The following is a 20293-nucleotide window of genomic DNA, read 5'->3' on the forward strand; positions in this document are numbered from 1 at the left end:
TATATATAGTGTGTGTGTGTGGTGTCTGTCTGCTCCTCACCCTCCCCACCAAACTGCAGCGATTTCGCACCCTGTTGGCAAGACAGTGCTCGTTATGGCTTGCGAGGTAATCCTGCCGACCTTAATGAAACAGAAAAATTAACGCTTGTGCAGTGGTACAAGGCAACTACAATTTCCGTTTTTCTCTGCATTTTAGTGTGCAAGTGGACAGTGGCGGTTCCAAAACTAGGGGGAGCAAGGTGCAAAAGTGGGGGGAGGACTGTTTAGTTTCACTTGGTACAGTGGGATCCATGAGTATTACCGTGCAAATTGTCCATGACTATTTTCATTAATTTTTCTCTTCCATCCTATGTGTTTTTAAGCGATGGATTTTCATGTATGCTGATATAGAAGTTGTCAACAGCTTGTTTTGAGTTTTTTTTTAATTCTTGAAGCTCTTGTTGGGTCAAATAAAGTACACGAACTTGGTGATGGACAATTTGCACGGTAATACTCATGGATCCCACTGTACATAAGGTTTAGCATAGTGCGGGGGAAAAAGTGGGGTCAACTGCCCCCTCCTAATCGCCGCCACTGCAAGTGGGTCATACTCTAAGTGTTCAAAAAATGTTAACGTGATTTCATATTTTACATGGAAGAAGTAACAACTCTTATTTCATAAAGCATAGCAAGATATGGAAAGTGTTATTTTTAGGACGAACGTAATGAAAATTACAGTGTTTCAAGAACAGTAAAATAATAGTAGTAGTAATAATAAAATGCACAGTAATAAAACCTAGGCAAAGTGGAAGACAAGATAATTCTATATATCTGACATTTCAACCGTCGTCCAAATATTTATATCCTTTTTCATTTCTTTAATGTCGAGTTCATACGGTTTGATTGATTATACTTCGCTTTCTGCCACTTTTGGGTAACCGCGAAGATGAGGATGAGTGATGATATGAAGTTGATGAATGGACACCCACATAGAACACCCATTCTCAGACCGGGATTCGAACGAGACGCTTTGTATGTATCTATGTGTGTACTACCGAGCGTTTTCCTGTTTAAATTTATTAATTATGAAGGAACCTGGTTCCTCCTCCAAAAAATAGTGTCAGAGACACCAACCATACAAACTTCCCTAGAAGAGAAAATGAAAGTAGGATTAGTGGTTTAGCCTTTCATGAGAGTGTGCATACTTTTAAGAGTATTCTCATTGTTTCTCCACGTTATATAAATTACGATTTTGAAGAATGTTAAAATTGTATAAGCTAATAACATATAAGTGAATTATTATTACATGCTGTAATATTCTCACATTTTATTCGTTACTTATAATACATTTCTAGCCTTTTAAAGTGAAGAATGTACTTTTAATATCAGTGTTCAGGCGCTGACATCTGTTGTCAATATTTATAAGCTGCTTGGTAGTTGGAACTCCGGGCTCAGTATGTGTATGTTGTGTCCGTTTCACGAAGCTGTTATGCAATGGACAATCCATTCAAATGTTTTGATTTGATTTGATTTATTTTACTTTAGTTCGCGTTTTGTGCCTCTTGGCTAATTTGCGAAGATGGGGATGAGTGCTGAAATGATGAAATTGATGAATGGACATTCACAAACAACCAACCCGAGCGGGATTCGAACCCGGGACCCTTGGCGTCGCAGCACGATGGATGTGCTAACCACTCAGCCACAGGGTCCGGCCCATTCGAATGTGTTCTTCCAAGTTTGGATATGATACTTTATGGTGTTGTCGCTTGTCTTCGAAACGTAACCTTAACAAAAATCCTAATTTTACCTTGTGACTTGGATCTTCAAGATTTAGGAAGAATTCAGACCGAAGGCACACACACGTCGTTTGCAATGAGTGACCCAATCAACAGAAAATTTTCACACCGTAGCGGCACGACAGGCTGCACAAGCCTGTGTTCGATTTGTGAAATCCTCAAGCGACACGTATAGCTTGTAGCTTCGGTGTGAAACATCAATCTCATTGTCACCTTGAAACGGCAGCTCGTGTTGACCACAGAAGAAAAATATCTTGTCAACTGGTGGGAATGTCCCTTAGTTTTATTCTATCTCCTTTTTCTGTGCTTGTTAATTAAACAGGCAACATCTTACGGTTGGGCATACACAAGAGATGTGCCATGCAGAAATTTTAACGGAAAATGCAGGCTCCACCAGGCATATTGTGCCATTGCTCTGCAGCGACAGCAAAAGATCAAGCGAAGCGAAGGGTGACTCGGTAGCTCACTTGGTAGAACAAAGAATGGCACGGTATATGCCAGAGTCATGGTCGAGCTTGCTTTTTCCGCTAAAATTTCCACATATGCAACATCTTCTTACTTTCTCTTCTCGACATTCATAAAATTTTCGGCCTTCATGGCTGCCCCTTTGTGGTAGTCAGTGTTTGAGTGTTTTTCCAAAACAGTTGACTTAAAAATCCTTTTTTAACCCACGAAACAGCATACACGAAACTTGGTCCGGTCACTAATAAATCGTCACTCAAAACTTAGATTTTCAGTCTATCTATGCAGCTTTTTTCCATTTTTTTTTTTTTAAATGATGCTCCAATGCCCATTACTGCTGAAATATTTACTTTAGAGACCTTCGATCTCTTCGGCTCATGACCCGAAACTAGCACTACACTGTCGGCAACGTCTTCAGCTTTGGACCCGAACTTGTAATAGTGGTAGACGTCAGCACTTTTCAGCAAAATGTGTCACTAGTTCTCCCCGCCCCCCCCCCCCCTCCTTAATCTCTACATCTTACAAAACTGTCAATGGACACGGACTGATCACTAATCGACTGTCACACTTACTCCTGAAGTCTTATTGAATGATTCTGTTGTACAGACCAACCGTGAAATTGAATCTGCGTATTTATAGCCATATTATATTCTGGAATGTTCCGCACATAAAATGTTTTGTAGTTCGACTCCACCTCCTATTCAAGAACGTTTCCTCTCGAGGTTTTCAAAGAATTAGCAATCAAACGAATCGTCCTACTCATGGCGCTACCTTCAACAGTGCTTTGTTGCGCAACTTACAAATGCTGACAAATCTTAAAATAATGCTCAATTTCGTTGCGACAACACCGAAAGAGCAAGAAAAGTTTACATACAATATTATCAATAACAGGGTTATCCCTCAGGGTTCTAGAACATTCTCCACTTTTCCTCGATAATTATATCTCTGTTTAAATTATAATCACAATATTTTTTTCACACACACAAGCCAAAAATCTCATTTTATCTAGTGTAAATCGAAAAATTTCGGAGGGGGCTCGAGCCCCCTGAGGCCCCCTCTGGATACGTGCCTGTAGTTATAACTATACTAGTATTGTGGAAAGACGATATACGTAACGTAAATATACAGGGTGTATATAAACATGTGTCAGAAAGTTTAGGGATTTATTCGTGACATCAAAACATAACAAAAAGTTCATATGAACATGGGTCCGCAAATCTTTCGTTAGGGAGGTATGAAAGGAATTCCCTGTAGTGACTCCTGGCTGTGTAATGTACCTCAAATGTGCATTTGTATTCACTTCTTGTGTACAGTTGGGCATGGCATTTTTTTTTTTTTTTTTTTTTTGTCTGTTTGTCGTTTGTTCTGTTTTACAGTAACTTCCATCACAACACATCACAACGATGTATTCAGTGTCTGAAATGACGGATATGCACTACATGTACGGCCTAGCAGATGGGAATGCGGACTCAGCACGTCAACGTTATGCTGAACTTTACCCTGGGAGATAGTTATCTTGTGCACGAACGTTTGTATGACTACACCAACGCTTGCGAAAGACAGGCACATTTGAGAAGAGAGTTGCAGATGGTGGGAGACCACGCGATGTACGAACGCCTGAGCTTGAAGAACGGGTTCCTCGGACTGCGGATGAAACTCCATCAACCAGTACAAGGAGAATTGCGAGAAGGGAAGGCGTTAATCACATGACGATCTGGAACATTCTGCATGAAAATCTTCTGTACCCGTATCACCTTCAACGGGTGCAAGGATTAAATGAGGCAGACTTTCAGCCACGAATAAATTTATGTCAACGCATGTTAGGGCAGTGTGCTGTGTTTCTGCAGTTCTTAGCATGTACCTTATTCACTGATGAGGCTGGCTTTTCACGTGATGGAATCTTCAATTATCATAACAATCACATCTGGGCTTATGAAAACCCTCATGCAGTGCGACAAGACGAACATCAACAGAGGTTCAGCCTCAACGTGTGGGGTGGAATCATTCATGATCATCTCATTGGCCCCTACTTCTTCCGCAACGTCTGACTGGACAAACGTATCTACAGTTTCTCAGACATGTGTTGCTGCATTTACTTGATGATGTACCTCTAGACGTCATCCAACGAATGTGGTTTATGCACGATGGTGCTCCACCTCATTTTACACGGCTAGTTCACAAGTTTCTCGATAACCAGTTTCCGAACAGATAGATTGGTCGCAGGGGATCCATTGCATGGCCTGCCCGATCGCCAGATTTAAACCCAATGGATTTTTTCCTTCGGGGACATTTAAAATCCTTGGTGTATTCAACTCCCGTAAATAATGTCGATGTTCTGAGGGAGCGTATCCATCATGAATTTGACCAAATACGCAACACACCAGGTGTTTTCCACAACGTACGGCAAAGTATGGAACGCAGGCTCAGGGGATGCATGGAAGCAGGAGGTGGTCACTTCGAGCAATTTTTGTAAATGGCAATGTGTTTGGTAAATGTATCATTTTTGTACCATGAATATTAAATCCTTTCATACATGTAAATGTGTTTGGTCAATGTCTTATTTTTGTGCCATGAATATTATTTCCTTTCATACCTTTCTAACGAAGGATTTTCGGACCCATGTTCATATGAACTTTTTGTTATGTTTTGATGTCAAGAATAAATCCCTAAAGTTTCTGACACATGTTTTTATACACCCTGTATAATAATGCAGATTTGGATGAAGGCACGAATAATACCAAGTCAATAAACAATACAAGAGTTAACAAAACGGGAGGAACACATGGAATCTGAATACTGTACATCACCTCTTGCATCCCATGTAGTGTAATACCTCTTGCACACAGGCGTGCGCAGACCCTCCGATTAGGGGGCAAACACTAAGGCGGCAACTTAAGGGGGGCCAAGGCATTTTCTGCCCCTCAAAATTCCTCAAGAATATTTTTGTCAATCTTGCACCCCCCTCCAATATTTGTATGAAGTTGCCGCTTCTGGGTAAAAAACCTTGATGAAAGTTCAGTCGGAAAGAAAAACCTCATTCCATCTCACTGTTTTACTGTATTGATGGGTACGAAAGAGGGGTGTGTATATATAGCGTGTGTCCGGACCAAGCGAAAATCCTCTTAGTCTAATTTTAGGCGTATTATAGTTCAATTACGTAGGAAATAATGCACACCCCTCCCCCGTAGTTGCTTGAAATTTTCATGGGTTTGAAAATACTTCATTTTCTTTAAGAGTATAATATCATTTAATAACGGCGATAAGATTCCTCTACACTAAATTTCTAGGTGAAAGTTTATAGGGCATGGACGTTCAGAAGAGATGAGGAAGAGGGAAGGGGGGGACAAGGATGGCCCTACCTCCCACTGAAAAATTAATGTCAACCTAAAAGTACATATTTCACACATATAATTTGATTTCAGTAACAGTAATTTACTTTAATTATTGTAATGGGGATGCAGGAACGTTATAATTTCAAACTCAAGTGGCGTTTTTTGAGAGGGCAACACTATAATGAGCGCAATATGCCTTGTTTCCCCCCCTGGAAAAATACCTTGCTTGCCCCTCAATGGAAAAAATCTGCGGACGCCCATGATTAAGAGGGCAATTGCCCCTCCCCCCGTGCACACGCCTATGAACTTGCACCTCAGTAAAAATCAGAGAAGTGTACCACTTCTTGCATATAATTATACAATACAAAGCGATCTTTAACTTTGTAGTTCTTTGATATCTTACATGTGGAATATGTATATGAGAAAATTTGGAACTCGGTTTTCATGATCATTAATTAATTAATTAATTTATTTATTTATTTATTCCTTGTTTTGGATGGCGAAGTTAAGGCACAAACCTTTTCTTCCACTTAACCATCTCTACATTACATTTTATAAATTGATTTTTTATGGCTGACTGTATGTTAAATATATAAAAACTAAAAACATTAAGATACCAAGAAATGAAATCTATAAAAACTAAGAACATTAAGATACCAAAAAAAGAAAAACACAAGAAAAATAAAAGAGAAAGACGCAAAAAACATAAAAAATACACACTAAGTAAAAAATACACGTAAAACATAAACACACACGAAACAAACATAGTCAAATTACAGAAAAAGTCGGTGGGTGTTGGTCCTACCAGTTTACACGAAGGTTTAATTTTATTTCCCTGTTTTCAGTTCTGGTAAGTTGACTCCAGAAGGTGATTTGTTAATTTTGATTTGAATTGGCCGAGAGAAGAAGAGTTTCTTATGTCGTTGGGGAGGTTGTAGCTGCCACTGCTGAGCGCTGACCTAACATGATTTTTTTGATGGCAGACATTTTTTTTATTAATTGGTTTGGTTTATTTTATTTCGCTTTTGAGCCACATTTGGCTAATCGCGAAGATGAGTATGAGTGATGAAGTTGATGAAGGGATACTTACAAAGAATACTCATACCTAGGCCGGAATTGGAACCGAGGGCAGATATTTTTGAATATGTAGACAGTGACTTCAGGTGACGTTGGCTTAATTAAAGCAGAGCGTATAGATTAAAGTATACTCTAGGATGAGACATTACAATTCCTTTATTATCTATTCTAAGGCTTTATTTTGTTTGCGTTAATATGTGTATCTAGGCTCGCCGGGAGAATGGAGTCAAATAATGCAATTTTACAGCTGATATTTTTCTTATGTTTATTCTCTTAATTCAGCAATTAATAACGCAAACATTATCTTCATTGCATATTTTATTATTTTTTAGTTTCTTAGATGCATTTCTGGAATATCCTAATATAAAAAACACCTATGTACTTCATGACATGTGCATTTAAGTGTCGACATCTCTTGTCATTATTTATACTAAAGTGACACTGCCAGCAGTAGCTCCGAATTTTAAAGTTCAAATTATAGATAACAGTATTGAAGGATGATATTTTTTTAAACGTAAGTCAAAGTTAATCACTTAACGTCGCAAACTAAATCAAAATAAATCTTATCAGTATCACATCACTTCATTCACTTTGAATACAATTTTGTACCATGCAAATATGATCCATAAAATCTGACTTTCAAGTTGCACTATAAGTCGAATGCAAAATTCTTTCCGACCTCGAACAAAATTGCTGGAAATTTAGTTTTGTTTCAAATTGCAAATTCAAATTATGGATATATTTGAGTTTGGACTCCCAATTAAAAATTAACCAGTAGACCAGTACATCGACATTTCTTATTCAATTCTGCGTTAAGCTTTGGTAACCCATCTTTTTCGAGTAGCCTATGCATTCGATTCTTTACCGTCAACAAAAAAGTGCCGTTGAAATTTAAATATAATGCAGGTAGATAGGTTTTAAATACAATTATTAATTTTCAGATTCTTAAAATTGGTCCAAAAAAGGTTCTTCTCAATGTTGTGAAACAACTTTTTCATAGCATTGGGTAGTCCTACAAATACGATCTTTGCCAGGTGCGGCTCAAGATAAAATTTTCTCCCGGCCGAGGTGGCGCCACCTACCAACCCTAACTTTCCACTTCGTCCTCCCCCCTACTTTGCACTCCCAATTAAAACCTTGACCATGTTAGATATTTGCGGTTTTCAATAAGAAAATATATTTTTAAATACTTTGAGTATTACTGTTAAAGCACACGTTTATTTTAAGGTATGCAATTATTTAATACCTACATAATGAGACCAAAATGACAGTAATCTCTTAGCTGAAATTGCTACATGATTTGCATTGTATGTATTATGTCATGGAGCAGTAAATTAAAGAAATATATCCTCCTTGGAGGGATGGTAGCAATGAAGACAAAGGCTGTATTGACCTGTGCTTCTGGAGTCCCTAAATTTTTCCTTTGTTCAGTACTTCCTAATTGGTGCTTAACAATTGATTGTAGGCTTGAAATTGTTGAACGATGAAAGCCACTTATATTTTTCTTTCCATCTATTATCTAGTTTTTATGCGTCATGTTCGTAATTTCTACATCTTTCTGTCATATTTAGACTTTCATTAAATTGATACTTATCCTCCAACAATTTATTTATAACCTTTTATCTTGTGCTGCCATCTATGTTTCTTTTCTAAAATCACTTTCTTCCCACTTATTGTTTTCAATATGAAATATCTGGTTTGTAACAACTCTTTTTAAAACGAATAGCCACGTTTATATAATGAAAATTAAGGTTTTGGCGTTACCCAAGGAGGACACCCCAGTTTGGCATTCCCCCGAGAGCGGCGCTCCGGGCAGTAAGGAAACGACCGTGTTTCCTTAGTAACGTTTGTGTTCAACGTTTCCTGAAGTAAAACGACCCATCAACTGTCATTGGAGTAGCCGGCTTGATCCCGGGACCAAACTCCTCCCGATTTCTATTTCTATTTGTGGGGTGTCCTTGTCCTTTAAGATCTTGGGTACAAGAACAACCCCCCCCCTCCCCGCAACGTTGAGGAATTTGAAAACAGCACTGGGGGGGGGGGAATTCGCAAATTCGCTGACATTACCGTTGAATTAAGTCGCAAGAATTGTTTGAGCGTGGGTGGTAGGGTAGGTGAATGTCTCACACGAGATGGACAACATTTTGAAGTTTGAACATTGTCAGGTACCCAAGGAGTGTTGGATGAATGACGTTCATGGAAGTTGATAATAGATGGCAGCACGAGAGTTTAAAAGATAAAAGGTTATTATGATACGTAAAAATTGATAGATTGAACGTGTAATATTAATAAAAAAAGATAATGAATAGTGATCATTAAGCATAGAAAGCAATAATTGAACAAAGCAATACGTATTTGTATTATTAGTATAATCCAAATGAAAGTTCTCTTAAGTAATAAAGTAAGAAATTGTAAGAAGTTACAAGACGAGGAAAATTTAACGGTTTGAACTAGGGCTGAAGAGATACCGACGTTAATGTATCAGTCGATGCCAGTGGTATCGGTATCGGAAAGTATTGGTTGGAATTCATCTACCAATACCAGCCGATACTTGATTGATTTGGTGTCTTTTAAGTCCACTTTATGCACTGTAAGGCTAATCGGGACTGGACCTACAGTTTAAAGTGGGATCCGAACAACTATGTTCCTCCACCAGGTATCGAACCCGGGAGCCCTGGATTACAAGGTGACGACGCTACCACTGCACCATCGGGGAGACCGGCGGAGTCTAATTATCCTGAAAATTATGCAAAATTCAAATTTTATTTTTATTTTGCACCAATTTTGCACGAAAATTTTAGTTTGTGATTACATAACATCTATTTTAATATTCTGATGTAATTCTTGAATGTTTTTAGTTATTGGAATTTTCATGCAACGGTATCGGTATCGGTGGGAATCGGTAGGCTAAGAGTATCGGCATCGGTATCGGTATCGCAGGCACATATCTAGAAATATATTTTGGGGGGGTCTGAACCAAGTGTCTCAATAATGATAATAATAATAATAATAATAATAATCATATAACTGTTTAAATTAAGATAATTAGGTTATAATTATATTAATATTAATTAAAATATGCAAATTTATTAATACTGCATTTTTATTATCACATTAATACGTGAGAAGATGGTATAATAATATAGATATAACATCATATATTTATTATCTAGCTTGCGTGTACATAAGATCGCCAACGAGGTAAATTTATGTCAAATACGTTGACTAAAAGTAAAGTTCCTGATTAATATTTTATGTTATCATAGAGTGCACAAATTTTCTTTGGACCCCTTGATTACCATCGTCGCGACTAGCCAAAAGTAGCAGAAAAGCAGAGGCACAAACACGAATTTTTGTCTGGGGGGGCAAGTACCAGGATAAACGTACCAGTAATAATGTTATAATACTAACATTATTATTATTATTAAGTAGTAGTAGTAGTATGAAAGACGTTATTATCCTCGTAAATTACGCAAAAGGTGGTAGAAGTTGGTGCTAAAGCATTTGTGTTCGAACAAACTATTTGAATTATTTTTTCAACACGTTCAAATTCACATTAATAATGGAAAACAAACACACAAACTATTTTTGAAAGACAGAAAATGCTTGATAAATGCATTCTGAATAGAATTTCTTTTTACATTAACATGTATAACTTTTATGCATGATATATTTCACACATATATAACATGAAGCGACGTGGTCACTAAATTGTGTACGTATTCAAAGTTTCCTTAATACGTAATATATACAACCTATATTATTTAAATACATCACACAATGAAATCAAATTTTTAGATCCAATTTTTTTGCAGACTGAACTCAATATTGGTTTAATAATTAGGGCGCAAATAATTTCACGGGGCTTCAATGCATTCTCTCTTTTACACCTTTTGGGCCTCCCCATGGTGTGTGGTAACGCCGTCGCCATGTGATCAAGGGGTCCCGGGTTCGATAACCGGTGGAGGCACTTGGCACAGTGGTTCGGACCCCACTTTAAACTGTAGGTCCAGTCCCGATTAGCTTTTCTGTGCATAAAGTGGACTTAAAGCCATAATTCAATCAATCAATTTTACAACTTTTTTTCATTTAGATCGTTCGGTGCCCAGGGCCGACTCACGCGACCCCCTAGCTACGGTTCTGAACTTGATAAGACTAAGAAAAGCAGGGATTGCGAGCGAAGCTATCAAGAAAATTTTACAAAAAGTATTTTTATTTGCATAAATTTTGAAATTGGGAGCGGCAATTGACACCTGCAGGTACCCTTGGCCGTCAATGTCCCCCCCCCCCTTGCCCCCTAGAACTCATATCAGTCCAAGGTTGGAGGGGACAATGCCCCCTGTGGTTGCCCCACTGCAGAAAAGTGATGTAAAATAACCTAATTCAGTCAATCAATCATGTGTATGATTGTATAGGCTCATATAAACTCTTATTCTATTCAACATTAAATGTGGATTAAAGCTGCGAAATAAATCTCACAGAGTATACGCTCCCGAAGTACGCACATGTAATGAAAGTGCATTAGGCGCCATTTCTTGTTTTAGTTTACACTAACTACCACACGGCCGCCGTTTCTCATGATCACGCGACATGACGTAAACAGCTCGATGTTGGCTGCAGATAAACACAGACGCAGCCTCGCTGTGCTTGCTTAGTGTTGGAGCGGAAATTTAAACCGGATAAAGTGCATCATTTTGTGTTGTGTGTGCCAATGTACTACCATCAGAATGCAGTGTTATGTTTCTAATGGCAGAAGAAATGCAGAAGTAGATCACCAGAGTATTTCGACTTCCCAAGTGGATCGTGAAAAGAAGAGTGTTCAAGGCATTACCATGTAAATCTGCCCCACCAGAAAATTCATGGGTAAGTAGGATAGATTTTCGTCACCTGTGTAGATGTTCATAAAAATGTCATGTACGTGAGCATACCGACTGTAAAATGTGTAGATGCTAACATAAAGTGTATGGAATACACAGGATGTTTCAAAACCCGTGCTTTTGACGCGTCTAATTATTTGCGTTAATTGACTGTCCAAAGAGAAATTGGTGCTTATGACCATCCTTACACCCGCGAGAAAGTGGAAAAATATTGCATTGTTTATTAAGATTGTGTTTAATATGAATGTTGTCTATTGCTTTTTACTCGCAGAGAAGTAATATATGATACTCTTGATCACGTCATGGCGTCGTTGCTGAGAGTACGGTAAAATTGCTGTTTTGTTAGGTTTAATGCCGTTAGGATTTCCACCTGTTTTTCTTCTTCTATTTTTTCTCTATGGAGTGTAAGGCACCCACAAGTCAACCTCACTTCCCCGTATTACACTCCGGTAACTACTTTTTGCAGGTCAACGAGGCTCCGCCTTCACCCACAGCAAATATAATCCTTTGTGGGGTAGACATCTGCGTGGGCGGGCATGACTCACTCCGTAATCCGGAATCCGCTCAATCGCTGTGGCAGTTCTCGGGACCCAGGTCTCCATGCGCCGCGCAGCTTGGATAAAATAGGGCTAGCGTCATCGCACTACGGTTTGCTTGCTGGGCGGGATCCACGTCCATCGCATTGCGGTCTGGAGCAGCGAGTCACGTCCGCGCCGAGCGGGTATTCGTAGTCAATTAGAATCTGTAACGTGGGTATTCTTGGGCAGACGAACAGTTCACTGTACACAGACAGTGGCGTGCCCAGGATTTTCGAAAGGGGATACGTATATTTTTTTATTATTAGTCAGACCTCTTCGTGTCTTGGACGATCTTTTTTTAGGAATCTTGGGCGAAAGCAAAGGGGTTATGACATCCACCAAGATCCCCTTCGCCCTGGGCACAACACTGTAACAGACCATGCAATTTGTATTAAGAGTGCGTGCTCACCTGCAGGTGTGACCGTCCTTTCTCGAAATAGCGCATAGTGCTAAATATTATGGATCGAAAATTTTATGGTTTGTACTTATGTCATGCACTATAAAAATCTTCGTTATAAAAACATCTTATTCATATATCATGGGTGGAATTGAGAGAAGGGGATGAGGAGGTTCACGTTCATCCTGGAAACTGTAGGTATATCGGGAGAGGTCACACATGTAATTGTACTTTACTGCATTAATTATTAAAGGGGATTGAATATTAAATATATGAATTGGTACAGGTTCGTTGCAGGAACAAACATTTCAAAATTCAAGCAGTGCTCGTATAAAGAGGAACCTGGAGTTCCCCTTATTGTAAAGAAATAATTTACAGAAATGGGTGATGGCAGTGTGTACACGCGAACGAGCGTGTGTGCACATAATACATTTTCCTCCATGAAATAATTTCGGTACTCTTCATAAGAACAGAAACAGAATGAACTTCTATGAAGATCATGTCAAGTTAACCAGGGCTGCTGAACATACTACAGTATCGTAACTTACATCACCCATTGATTAATTGGTTAACATTCTAGGTACCCAGCATCTCCACCACGTAACGAACCGTAAAGTTCGTGGGATCTTACGAGTACCTAGAATGTTAACCAATTAATCAATGGGTGATGTAAGTTACTCATCATTCATCCTCTGATGAAAGCACTCGTCATTGGCATGACGAGTTAACGCTTGGCAATGCGAAAGGTACAAAATCACACTAAGGAACTAAACTGCAGAAAAGACAATGGTCACTCGTTGGGTTTTGTGAACCGTTGAACCTGAATCATGGCTGGGTGTTAGGATAATTACCTGTCTATCTGAAGAATTAGGCTGAATAGAATATACGAAGTCCTCTGTTGGCTTCTCAGTTTGTCGACCAGAGCGTCGTCTCACTTCTGACCTACTGCTCTCCTGACCGCCTCTCCCTTCTCCACTCCAATCCAAAAGTCAGTCCCCTCTCAGCTTGTCTCACCTCTATATTACTAGGCCATCGAGCTCTTCCTCTATCCCGAATCGTGTTTTTTAAATTGCCACCATGCAAACCGCCGACTCTATAACCAGAAGAAATTACCTGTTTCCTGAATGCTCAGGAGGTTTGCATGGCACAACACTGTGCATTGATTACATGCCTCAGAGGCTGAGACAACTGAGAAAAACAAGTGAATGCCCTGGTCAACGTGAAGCATTCAGAGAGACTTAATAAACTAAACATATAATCTTAGGGATTGATACGGTATAATCATACATTATCGTAAGTTCGGCATTATTAACCTAAGTTGTTTACCACCAGGTTGCCAAGAAGGTTCCAGTACTATACGTACTGCCAGAAAAATAAAGCGGTGTGTGTGTGTGTGTTGGAGGGGGGAGATTTAGAAATGTATATTTATAACGGACTTCTACACAAGTAACTTCAACGTGCTCCTTACGTGTAACATTACTGCAAATAATAACGCATCTCAAATCAAAATTTTCATATGTTCAACACTACCTGTTGAATTTCTGAGGTTATGCATTTTAATCTTACGGACACACCTTCCCTTTCGCGCCAGCTACGCCTCGGATCATTCACAGGCGATAAGACTGAACAAAACAATCAATAGCGTCAACATAAATACTGTCCTTCCTCCAATCGCAGCTTTTCTCGTAAAGAATTGTATTGAGTCATCGACAGCCCGCCCGTTCTTGAACCAGGCTGGGTACTGACGGGCGCGTAAACTCGCTCCTCTATGCAGGGCGGTCGGGCTGGTTCAAGGCATTTCTTACAAATAGACAGGACGGGTCGCGGGCGGGCAATGGATCAAGTTTGCATACCTCTATTGTGGGGTCCTGTGTTTGTACTCATGTGTGCTGAGTGCCCGTTTAGAGCCTCAATTTAAGCTACTGTATAAATATCTTACCTTTAGCAACAGTAGAGCTCTAGTTATCGATAGTAATCTACGACAGAATTAGTTTTAGAAATTGATTGAGGATGTTTTTTTTTTCTTGTTAGAGAATAGTGGTCCTGCCAACTATTTTGTTCTAGTTAAAGGTTTAGCCCCATATTACGAGACAGGTACAAATAATCTATGTGCTGACGTGCCCATAATTTTAAAAATTAATTTTTGGCATTGTGCGCTTACACATTGGCGTGACCAGAATTTTCTAAAAGGAGAGTTACGTGTACTCTTTTAGTATTTAGCCCTCATTTTGCCATCTTCTCCTGCCTTTGATGTTCTTTTTTAGGAATACTGGGCAAAAGGGGGGTTATAATCCCCACCAATCCCCCTCGGGCGCGTCACTGTACCCCTACAAGTATATATTTTTTAAAAATCAACGAATGTTCTCTAGGTTACAGAAATTGGACCAACGTTGGTCACACGGATACCGATGAGTTCACTAAGATGATATCTTGATGATAGTTTTCTTTAGATGTGATCGCCTTATAAATGCTACATTCAACGGTGTTACTAATTTTACATTCTTACGTTTGATTTTAAGAGCAATTTTACTTTCTTGTTAGGTTAGGAATGTTAAGTTTGCAACTGTTTCTTTTTCTTGATATTTGTGTGTGTGCATACACTAGTAATCAGTTTTAAAAACCTATAAATCTGCACTTTTGGTGCTAAATGTGGGGCCGTTTACTCATCGTACTCTCTCTAGAATTAATAACTATTGGTACCAAAATTATTGATAATAACTATTGGTACCAAACCTAACAATCCTAACCTAAGTACGTCATATTATAGTTGCCGGCCCCCGTGGCGGAGTGGTTAGCACTTCGCGCTACGACGCCAGGGGTCGCGGGTTCGAATCCTGGCCTGGGCATGGATGTTTGTGAGTGTCCATTTATCAATTTCATCATGTCATCACTCATCCCCATTTTTGCAAATTAGCCAAAAGTGGCACAACAACGAAGTAAAGTAAATCAAATCAAATTATAGGTCTAGTTGATGTTATGGAATGTAGTTTTGGGTGCTACATTCACTTGTGCGAAACCTTCAGGCTGTTTTTCTTATTGACTTGCACAAATTCTTAGGGTATCTCAAATAATAGTTTCCAGATTTGCAAGTACTGGATCAATTTGTCTATTTTTCAAGTTTTCATTTGATTTGATCCAAGGCAGAAACTGCACTAGAGAAAATTATGGCCGGATGAACATTTTAAAAACCTTTCGTCGCTTTGTTACCACTTTTTGACTAATCGCGACGGTAAGGATAAGTGATACTTAGATGAAGTTTAAAATACACTCATAAAACACCTATTCTGGGACTCTAATCCAGAACAGTCGGTGACGAAATTAAAAGCTAATGAGTGCACCGCTACCGAGGTGGCAGGAGCTCTATAGGGCAGGGACGGCTCGACGGGTGGGCGCTAAATTCCTCTGCCCACCCGATTGCCCACCCAAACAAATTCAAGAAGTATTAATATGTATTTATAAATAATACGAATGCTTCAATAAAAATATATTCTTGTATTGACTCCGTTCATATTTTTCTTACGGATATTGTCGATACGAGAAAGGCATCATCCTGTAAGAAGTTTCGCTGCCTTTGGATTTACATTAGTTTACCAAATACGATGATACAGGAAGAATATCTAGAAAGACAAACAAATAAATAAAAACATCTTCACATTACTTCCACATAGCATGCAAAAAACCTTCGATTCACGACTAGTCTTCTTTCACGTAGCATTTTGAGTAATGGACGACTGTTTTTCGCTCGTGTGGCAATTGTCAGTAACTGAAACTGTTTCCATGTGTTTCAAAGCGTTATGAACAAGAATTCGAATCTGAATTTGAATTTAAAATTTTTGGTGCTTCAGCACGTAGGCTATTTTGCACCCGTCACTTTATACGGGGACCAGCCCCTTACCAGAACTAAAATAACTTAAATGTAATGTCGTGTCGTAACTAAAATATTAAAAATATTCTGACCGGTTAAAAGCTGAGGCTGTTAAGAAGCACTCAGCACACATAAGGACAAAAAACAGGACAACACACAGAATTATACTGGCCATAGGGCCAGTCGCCAGAGCCTCGTTCGTCTGCAAACTGCAGTCCAGTATGTACTACGTGGAAGTGAGGTTGACAATTGTGTGTACTACGAGGAAGGTCATCCCTTACACCCCGCGTTATTAACAAGAGAAACTCAAATTGTATGAAGGTAAGGTGTGAACAGGAGAAGAATTGCCACATAGCTACAATGATCAATTTTCATTTTTTTATCTAACTTACTAATAGGCATATTTCTATTTAACCACATCGAGCATCCCTTTTTCCTGCATCAGTCAGGTCACGAGTTATTACAGCAAGTGATGATATCGATTTTTCTATGTTCATTTTGCACATATTCCTTTACTTTTACAATTTTTAGTTTTATTTTGTGTGAAAATTCACATACTTATGCGAGGAAAGTTTAATGCAGAATAAACAAAAGTACTTTAAAACATTTCTAACAGGCATTAGTTAAATACAAAGATACATAACAGGCGGCTACACGGATTTTCGGATCCGGATCCAGATCTGGTATTTCGGACCCGGATCCGTATCCAGATCCGGAGCCGGATTTTTCAGATCCAGATCCGTTTGGCCATCCCTAAGCCGGATCCGAAAAATCCCGATCCGAAAAATTTTAGGATCCGCGAGGATCCGGATCTAGCCATCCCTAGTGTAAAGGAAACATTCAATTATGCTGTGAGTGATTTCCATACATATTGAATAAATAGTTTCCGATAAAACATTGTGGGGCATTTCTGAGCAACCCTCGTATTTAGATTTAATATATTGAAAATAGCTTATATATTATACAAGCTTTTAAACCAGAATTTAAGCAAACTATTTAAAGATCTTAAAGACTTGTTTACGTAAGCCACTGATGTGTAACGCACCCTTCTGACGACCGGATTTCCTCCCCGATTGTACGCGGGGCCTCCATGTGTTCAGTTCACCCCTATATAAATGTACATGGTTGCTGGGAGAAAACTGCTTGTTCTTTTCTGTTTCTGTGTCGCGCTGACATTGGCAGTGTTTATATATGAAGGGTAAAGAGATATCCAGGTCAAATTTTCGGCGAAAAGGGAAATTTTATGAAAAATATCGAAATTGTCGAAAACTTTCAAGTTGTCGGTCTCCTGTTTTTGTTTCACTTACATGTCTGCATTGCCGTTTTATTTCTGTTACATAATATTTATATTAATTTATATGGATAGGGGGTGTATCATAAATATGTACACTAAATAAGAATTGTTGCTGTAAACCAGGTCAAATATTCAGGATACGCCAATGCTGTAGCCACTACAATAAAAACTAATCAACTTTAAATAGGCTTCTGTGAAAATATACCAATGAAACTGAAGAATACTACTTCTGACTTGCTTCATTTTTGCTTAGTTTGACCACAAAAACCGCATGTTTTGGAATGCGAAACGAACAAAACGTGTTCAAGGCAGGCCAATGACATATATTGTATCTTACAAAAGAAGAAACAATATTTAACAATAATGTTGGCGAAAGAAAGATAACAGTACCCGACCCTTGTAAACACCATGCAAGATAGGGATATGTGTATGCATCACACAGACACACACACACACACACATACACACAGAGAGAGAGAGAGAGAGAGAGAGAGAGAGAGAGGCATTGTATGTTACAAAATGTGCTTCTTACTCATATTTAAATACATGTCATGTCAAAATTTAATAATATTGCATTGTTTATTAAGACTGTCTTTAATATGAATGTTTATGTCACCATATATCTCGTTCATGTGTATAAATTGAAACCGATTACGTCTATATGAAATGAATTTAGGGGATTTGTTCAATGATATAAAGGTGAAGTGACTCTGTACATGCCGTTGAAAGAGGGGAGGCTCCCTTGCATACCACTTCAGTAATTTGAGTAAATATTATAACCACAAATTTTCGGACATTTCTTCCTTGCTCCAAGAGTCTAAGATTTATGTATGGTAATTTCTATTTTTCCTATTCTAATGCTTTATTTTCTATTAGTTTTGCAAGAATTATTTTTTAAGTGTAGCCAGATTTTCTATGCACATTCACACATTCTGGATTATACATGTATGTGAAGGTATGTATCTATATGTACGTTTCCGTGCGTTTTCCTTTTTAAATTAATTGTGAAGGGACCTGGTTCCTTCTCAAAAAATTATAGAGAACACCAAACCATCCAAACTTCCCTAGAGGAAAAAGAGAATGTAGGATTAATGTGTATCGATACCTTCCACGAGAGTGGAAGTACTTTTATAGAGCATTCTCAATTGTTTCTCCACAGAATATAACTTACGATTTTCAAGAATATTAAAAGTTTAAAAGCTAATAACGTACACGTGAATTATTATTACTTCCTGTAATATTCTAACATTCTCTTCGTTAATTGTAATATATTTCTAGCTTTTCAAAGTGAAGAATGCCTTTTTAATATGAGTTTTCAGGCGCTGACATCTGTTGTCAATACTTATACTAAGCTGCTTGGTAGTACGAGCAGCTAGAGACAGCCTTAGCAACTTGGAAATACATGCTAACAGCACCGAAACTGATCTGCCTAACCTATCCACGTAGGCAGCATATAATAGCAGACAAAAGCATGTTACGTTTTGTTTATTTAGACTATTATGTGCATACGTGGATAGGTTAGGCAGGTCAGGTTTGTTGCTGTTAGCATGTATTTCCAAGTTGCTAAGGCTGTCTCGCTAGCCGCTCGTCTTGGTAGTAGTTTAACAGAGTTAAATCAAATTGTAACTACACTAGTGTTATGGAAAGACGGTATACGTAACGTAAATATATAATAATGTAGATTTGAATGCAGGCATGAATAATGCAAAATCGATAAACAATACGAGAGTTAACAAAATAGGAGAAACGCATGAAATCTGAACAATGTATCACCTGTTGCATCCCATGTCAGTAGCGTACGCAGGATTTCATCAAGGGGGGGGGGGGTTATATCTAAAACTTTCTCCAAATTCACATTACCATTGTTTTATTATACTTTAATTAAATAATAATTCTCATAATTAATTAATAATACTTATAATTAATTAGTTGAATTACTACTAATAATACTACTAATACCACTACTACTATTAAGTAGTAGAGATCTACATACATATAGTATTTATGAAAGCAATAAAACGAAATTAATTTCTAGTAATTCGATTTTTAACAAATTCTAGAGCATTTTTTCTTTCTTACGAAATAATTGTCTACTCAACGAGATCAGACATTTTAAGTGTGAAGAAAATCCATAAAAAAACAAGAAAATATATTAAAATAAATTGAAATAATCAAAGCACGGAACTCATCCAAGAAGCTGCGGGGGTCTGGTCAGTAGGGCATCTGACAACCATTCGGGGGATCCGGATTCGATTCCCGGAATTGGTTGGAGTTTTTCCGGCTTTGTCGCCGCATAAATATCCAAGATAATTCACATCTGGATTGTCTCACTGTTGTTACCAACAAAACATTTTACAATCGTTAAGCTTATTGTCGTTTGAATTCAGAAATTCAAACGTGCCGCGGGAAGGCGGACTGGTGACTGAGTTATTCTTGTCGGCCTAGCCATTGTCTTTACATTAGCCAAGTTCAACGAACCAAGAACTTTCTTTAGTTAATGCTCATTGTTCACACACAAAAATACATGATCATTGAACATTGTTGCAGCCGAGATACAAAACAACTTTCTTGCTCTTTAAAATCATCGTTGCCCTTATATATTATTTTCAAGAATTCGTGTTTATTTTCAAAGCATT

Source organism: Lepisma saccharinum, chromosome 2 (genome assembly GCF_977018435.1).
Source record: "Lepisma saccharinum chromosome 2, izLepSacc3.1, whole genome shotgun sequence".
Taxonomy (NCBI): domain Eukaryota; kingdom Metazoa; phylum Arthropoda; class Insecta; order Zygentoma; family Lepismatidae; genus Lepisma; species Lepisma saccharinum.